An 8,228-nucleotide genomic window follows, 5' to 3' on the forward strand; every position below is an offset into this window, starting at 1 on the left:
TCCCAACCCTTCCAAATTTTTTCATAGGAAAATGATGCTCTTTTGATCTTGAGTGGTTGACCATCTCAAGTAAGCATATCTTACTAATGTTGTTCTATATTGTCTTCCCTATCATCCAGTTAACACAAATCTACTCCCTAATCAGTGAATTACTTTCCCTTCTTCCCACTCCTGGTAACTAGCAAAGAATGTGTCTTTTAGTAAGTAAACTTTTTCTGGACTTTAAAAAAATAGTGGTCTCATACAATATTTGTCCTTTTTTTAGTTGACTGATTTCACTCAGCATAATATCATCCAGTTTCACCAATGCTATGTATGAGATGTTATGCAGCTTAATCATTATGTTTCAATGTTGCATAGTATTCAATTGTATGTATGTACCAAAATTTATTTATCCATTCTTCCATAGATGGGCATTTAGGCAGTCTCCATGGTTTTGCTGTTATGGATAGTGCTGTGATGAACATGGGTATGCATATCTATTCATGTCATATCATGGCTCTTATTTATGTCTGGTGGTGGTGGCTGTGTGCCGTGGAGTCAGTTCTGACTCATAGCAACTCTATACAGGGTTTCCAAGGCTGTAAATCTTTATGGGACCAGAATGCCTCATTTTTCTTCTGCAGAACAGCTGGTAGTTTCAAACTGCTGACCTTGCGGTTCACAGCCCGATTCGTAACAACTACACTACCAGAACTCCTTATTTATGTATAATTTACTTATGTTCCTTAACAATATATCTTAGAAATCATTCCATCCATGTGGAATCCATGCATTGGCCAATTGACAATCATTTGAACAGAACACTGGTATACTGAATGATTTCAAATTAGGAAAAATGTTTGCCAAGGTTGTGTCCTTTCACCATGCTTATTCAGTCTGTATGCTGAGCAAATAATTTGAGAAGCTGGATTATATAAAGAAGAGCATGGCATCAGAATCAGAAGAAACTCATTAACCTGCGATATGCAGATGATAAAACCTTGCTTTCTGGAAGTGAAGAGGACTTAAAATATTTACTGAAGAAGATCAAAGATCACAGCCTTCAGTGTGGATTACACCTCAACATAAAAAAAAAAAAAAAAATTCATACTAGACCAATAAGCAACATCATGATAAATGGAGAAAAAATTGAAATTTTCAAGGACTTCATTTTATTTGGATTCGCAATCAATGCCTGTGGCGGCAGCAGTCAAGAAATCAAACAATGTATTGCACTGAGCAAATAAAAAACCTTACCCCTCACTGAGAATGGTATAATTCATTCTCCATGGCAAAGACATATATAAGGGTCTTCAAAATTTATGGAAATTTTTCATTTCATTTCTCCACAAAATTTTTGTTCTTACAAGTCAGGCTGTTAACCTCAAAGCTAGCAGTTCAGAACTACCAGCCATTGTGAACACAGGAGAAAGATGAGACTTTCTGCTCCCATGAAGATTTACAGCCTCAAAAACCCTATACAGGGTCGCTGTGAATCAGAACCAACTCCATAGCACATAACCACCACCAATTGTTTTCTTCTCTCATATCTTGATCATGTATCCAGAAAGCAGAATTCTCCTGTTGATATCTTACTGTGTATCTAATTCTTATGCATTTTATATGTAAATAACCATATGGTCTGCAAATAAGATAATATTTCTTAATACTTTCTAATTCTTATTCTTTTAAATATATCTAGTGTTGTGGTCAAATTCCAACATTTTTACAAATGGAAAAAAACAAGTTCAGAAGAATGAAAAAACTTGCCCTAGTTGTAATGTTGGTAACACTGAAGCTAGAATTCAAACTCAACTCTCCATACCTGATTGATTCTGTGGAGAGAAGAGACTACGGGGAAAAAAGTCTTACTGATATTCTTCTCTCCTTTCTAGTTTTTATGAGATTGAAAACACACCATCATGTGCTTCAAGTTTAAGTGCTTGGTGCTTGAAGAGCAGAATGCTATTTTACATTAAAAAAAATTGGTTTCTCCCCTGACACGGCATGACTGTTCTGGGTCTCTCTTTGCTCTCAAGAGGTTTAGTTCTTCATTGTCTCAGGATTCATTCATGCCTATAAGCTTGGAAACTTCACAATTAGGCTGATGTTTTATTCCTCTGGGAGAAGCTTCACTTTTCCCACTACCCTTCATGTATGCCTGCCATTCCATGTTGCTGTTTCTTTGTAGGACCTCCTGGGCAGTAATAGCATAATGTGATAATTATAATAACTTAATCTGTATAGCAGTTTGCTAATTTCAAATCACATCAGGTGATATCAAAGAATCTCTCCTCTCTCTGTTTTTGTGGAAGAGTCCAGTGGTTGTCTCCCTTGAGGGCGGTCATCTAGTTAGAAGGTAGGTGATAACATCAAGATCGGGATTGATGGTTGAAAATACTGAAGGCCTCAAAAGCTTGTGGTAAATTTCCATGATCTTTTCATTCCATTTTTCTACAAACCCTTTGAAGCCCCTGGTGTAATACAGCTTTTTAAATAGGTAGGACCATCTTGCTTTGTTGGAATAATAGCATTGTTATAGAGTTTTTTGGGGGGTTACAGAGAAAATGTTCTACCACATTTTCAAATTTGTTGCCCAAAGAGCAAAATGTCCCCATTTTAGAACTAATGAAATTGAACCTTTATAAAAAAAAAAAAGGATTAAATCCTATCCCACTATCATTTTGCAAAGGGACAGTCACTCAGAAATACAAAACATTAAAGCAGTAGGAGACATTTTAGAGATCATCCAGTCCAACACTGAGAAAAAGAAATGTACTTTAAATCTAAATAGAAAATTTTATATATTCTAGTAGCCACATTTTAAAAAGTAAAAGGGAACAGGTGTAATGAATTTTAATATCCATCATAAGGAACCACCATTCACTTGTCAGTTTGTCATATAGTGATGGCTTGTATGGTGCTGTATGCTGGAAGCTATGCCACCAGTCTTTTAAATACCAGCAGTCACCCATGGTGAACAGGTTTCAGCTGAGCTTAACAACTAAGACAGATGAGGAAGAGGAGAGACAGACTACTTCTGAATGTTAAGCCCTGAAAACATTATTAAGACCAGCAAAACACTGTCAGATATAATGCCAGAAGATGCAAACATTATGAATAGCACAAGAATAGTGTCAGATAGAGTTCCAGAAGATTAGCCCCTCCAATTGGATGATATTCAAAGTAGAGTTAACAACGATGATTAAAATGGAGTAAAACTTTTAGGGCCTTCATTTGTTGATGGGACACAACTCAAAATGAAGAGAAACAGCTGCAAACATCCATTAATAATTGGAACATGGAATGCACAAAAATCTAGAAAATCTAGGAGAAAATATTAGGAAGCTGTCAAAAATAAAATGTAACACATAAAGACCGATATCCTAGGCATTAGTGAACCAAAATGAACTGCTATTGGCCACTTTGAATCAGACAATCACATGATTTCCTATGCCAGAATGACAAATTGAAGAGGAATGGCATTGAAATAATAGGAATGGCATTGAAATAATCATCATCAAAAAGAACATTTCAAGATCTATCTTGAAGGACAATGCTGTCTGTGATAGGATAACATCCATATGCATACAGGGAAGACTAGTTAAATTTAATAATAATAAATTTATTATTCAGATTTATGTACCAACCACTAAAGTCAGTGATAATGAAAATGAAGAATTCTACCAACTTCCTCAGTCTGAAATTGATCAAATATGCAATAAAAATATATTGATAATTACTGGTGATTGGAATGTAAATATATTTGGAAAATATGGCCTTGATAATAGAAATAATGCTGGAGATCACATTAAACAATTTTGCAAGAATAATGACTCTTCATTTCAAATATCTTTTTTAAGCAATGTAAAAGGCACCTATACATATGGACCTCACTAGATGGAATACGCAGGAACCAAATTGACTACATTTGTGGGAAGAGATGGTGGAAGAGCTCAATATCATCATCCAAAACACAGCCAGAGGCAGACTGTAGAACGTACCAATTGCTCATATGCAAGTTCAGGCTGAAGCTGAAAAAAATGAAAACAAGTCCACGAGAGCCAAAATATGACATTGAACATGTTGCTGTTGTTAAGTGCCATCAAGTTGGTTCCGACTCATAGTGACCCTGTATAGTGTTTCCAAGGAGTGCCTGGTGCGTTTGAACTGCTGACCTTGCACTTCAAATTGACCTTGTGGTCCAGTGCATTATTCTGCCCTGCCACACCAGAATATATCTCACCTTAATTTAGAGACCATCTCAAGAAAATATTTGATGCATTAGACACTAATGACTGAAGACCAGAAGTGCTGTGGGATGATATCAAGAACATCATACAGGAAGAAAACAAAGACATTAAAAGACAGGAAAGAAAGAGAAGACCAAAATGTTAGAGGAGAGAGAAATTTGCTCTCTAATATAGACATGCTAAAGCAAATGGAAAAAATGAGGAAGTCAAAGAGCACTTTTGGTGCTCACTCATCTATGCCAATAAATTTAGAAGACAGTTACCTGGCCTGCCAATTGGAAAAGATCCATATTTATGCCCATTCCAAAGAGAGGTGACCCAATGGAATGCAGAAATCATCTCACAGTCGGTGTTTCCAGAAATCGTAAAGAAAGAAGAGGCTTTCTGCTCCCTCAAAGATTTACAGCATTGGAGACCCTATACAGGATCTTTGTGAGTTGGATCAACCTTTATAGCACCAAACAACAACAAAAACAGCATCAAACAAAAACAAACAAATAAACAAAATGACTGCATTTCCCAGGCTCCTTCAATTAGTTGAGAATCGGACTGCTAACCTCAAGGTCGGCAGTTCAAAACTACCAGCGGTTCCACAGGAAAAAGATGAGGCTTTCTGCTCCCATAAAGATTTGCAGCCTTGGAAACCCTGTGCAGGGTCACTGTGAGTCAGAACTGACTCCACGGTACTTAACAAAAAAAACAACAACATGATTTTGTGCTGGCCATTTGGATGTTAATAGAAGTCAGATATACAAATTACAGTAGTATCTCTAAAGTGAGGGATTATACCCACATTCCTTCATTTCTTTCTATCTGACTTGAATGAAAGATGTGGTGACTGGAATAAAGTAAGCATATTTGACATGAAATGACTTTAGAGCTAAAGATCAAACAAAACGTAACAACATGATAGAAGGAGCTGGGCTCTGAGCCATCTAACAAGACTTAGAGGGGAGAGCAATAGAGTTCCACCTACTTGGAAATAGCCAACCCTAATATTCCAACACCCTTTATCAGGATATTGACATTGCAGGCAATTTCCAGTTGCCAATAGTTTTTCTTTTCTTTCTTTCGTTCTTTTTTTTTTTTTTTTTTTAATAAACCAATCTCTCATAAATTGCTCACCTTTATTACAGTGAATTACATTAATAGATTTTTTTGACGTCAACCATCTTTGGAATTCTGTCATACATTTTAGAGGTTACAGATGTATAAATATTTTCTTTCTTACTTTCTGTCAAGGTTTTAACCAAAAAATTTGAAGCATACAGAAAAGTTGTTATCTTTAGTGAACACCCAAATACATACCACCCAAATTCTAAAACTAACATTTTACTGTGCTTGCTTTACCACTTACCTGTTATGTATGTTTCTAATGAATTGTTGAATTTAGTTAGCACACTTTTAAAGTATTTGTGTACATGTATTCAAAAGTAAGAATGGGCAACTACCTTTCTTGCATTGTCTTTGCTCTGTTTGATTCTCAGAAATTTATATATCTTATAAAACGAGTCAAAGAGCTCTCCTATTTTTTGTCTTCTTTGAAAAAGTCTGTCTAAGACAATAAATAAATTTTGAAGATTTCGTAAAACTCACCTTTTTAGGTAAGTACTTGGTTGCTGCGGTGTTCTTTTTAAATGTGTAATGTTCTTTCTTTCTCTGTCTTTCTTTTTAAGCTACAAATTCACTTTTTTAAATGACTATAACACACTGACTGCCACGGAGTCAATTCTGACTTATTTCAACCCTACACGACAGAGAGAACTGCTCCATAGGGTTGCTGAGTCCGTAGATCTTTACCAGAGCAGACAGCCTCATACTTTTCCCACTGAGCCGCTGGTGGGCTTGAACTGTTAGCAACCCAATGCTTAACCTAACGTATTATAAACTGACATTTCTTTTCAAGTCGGTTTTAGGCATTTACATATTTCTAGGGAAACTGTTCCTTTCAATTCTAATTGATTGGCATCATGATTTCATTGTATTTTCTAATGTATTTGCTTTTAAAATAGCAACTCCATTTGCAGTCATGTCCACTTGTCATTTTTGCTCTCAATAAATATTGTGAGATTTGTATATTTTATTAGTCTTCCTATAGACCTGTTGATTGCTTATTTTGGCTCTGGTGATTGCTTATTGATCCCCCCCCCTTTTATATACCTCCTTTTGTTATTATTTATTTCCTTCTACTTTCTCTGTTCTGATTTAAATAAACTTTGAGGTACATATTTTCTTCTCTTCTATTATATGCATTAAAAACTTTAAATTTCTTTCTAAATACTGCTTTAACTGCACACCACACATTTTGGAACTTCTGTTTTTATTATCTGAACAATGTTAAACATTTGTTAATTTCCATGAACTTTCCTCCTGGATCTAGAAATTATTTAGAAGTTTCTAAAATGAATGTTGCTGTTGCTAAGTGCTGTTGAGTTGGTTCCGACCCATAGTGACCTTGTATAGGGTTTCTAAGGAGGAATGGGGGAGGGTAAGTATTATATTGATTTCTAGTTGTGTTGCATTACTATCAGAGAACTGTTTTATGTGACAGTCATTACTATTTGAAAATTACATTTTGACATATTACAGACAGTTTTTGTAAGTGTTTCACATGTACTATAAATAATTTATTTGAAATTTTAGTAGTGTTAGTAGTGTTATTTATGTTATTTGTATATTGTACAATACTGTTACAGTCTCCCACTATAATTATAGCTTCATTATGTTCTCTTTGTAATTCTGACAGCGTGTTGTGTATATATGCACACACACATACTTGAGATTCTAAATTACTATTTATTCAAGGTAAACTATTCCTTTTATGCATTTGTCATTTTATAATGACACACTTTATTCCATATATTTTTTTGCCTTAAAGTCTTTTATATTGAAACTAATATTGCTATATGTTTCATTTTTATTACTTTCATCTAATAACTTTTAAAGGAGCTCTGGTAGCATATTGGTTACAAATTGGGCTACTAACCTCAGGGTCAGCAGTTCAAAACTACCAGCTGTTCTGCAGAAGAAAGATGAGGCTTTCTGCTTCCATAAAGATTTACAGCCTTGGAAAAACCCTGTACAGGGTGGCTATGATTTTTAACCGACTCCACGGCACCAGTACCTTTTATGTATTTGTTTACCTAATCTCCTTGCAACGTCCTATTTGTTTACCTAATCTCTTTGCATCATCATATTTTAAACGTGTCTCTTATAAGTAGTACATGACTGATTTTTTAAAAGTTTCTCCTGAGATTCACTGTCACTTAATAGACAAGTTCAATATTCTAATTTTATAAGTACTTTGATGATTGATATATTTGGATTTATTTCTTCCATTTCGGTCATGTTTTTGACTTACCATTCATTGTTGATTCTTTTTTCTCCTGTATTTCCTCATTAGATTGGCCATGTTGTTTTGTTGTTGTTATTGTTGTTTGTTTTGCTTTATTCTCCTGTTTCCTCTCTACTGGAAGTTTGCTATATCCCTAGAGTTAGGATTGGAAATAAAACAAATCCCCTATGGGAAATTAAAAACTCCTGGCTTCTAATACTGTCTTCCAAATGCAGGAAATTGTATTTTCCATCTTCTCTTTTCATGGCAAGGATGTCTCTTCAAGTATCTTCCTTGAAGGACATCCCTTAAGTTTCCAGGATCTGTATCTCAGGGAATTGTATTTTGTTCCCTCTCCCAGTTTTTGAACATCAACTGATAAGGTGGAAGGGGCCTTGGGGTCAGACCTTGGGGCAGATAGGAGATCCTAAAAGAATCAGGAATAAGAGCCATTTAGACCATCAAATAAATCCTGGGATCAGTTAAAACTTAACTCACTGCAGCTTTGTTTTTCTCTATTTCTAAAACCTTTTTCTTTCTTTTGAGCTCAGCTGTTTGTTTAGAAAATGTTTTCGATTGCATTTTAATTAGTACTTCTATGTAGGTCAGAGAATACCAGAAAGGTGTTTACTTGTGCTTTATTGACTATGCAAAGGCAT

This window comes from Chrysochloris asiatica, unplaced genomic scaffold (assembly GCF_000296735.1).
Source record: "Chrysochloris asiatica unplaced genomic scaffold, ChrAsi1.0 scaffold00004, whole genome shotgun sequence".
NCBI lineage: Eukaryota > Metazoa > Chordata > Mammalia > Afrosoricida > Chrysochloridae > Chrysochloris > Chrysochloris asiatica.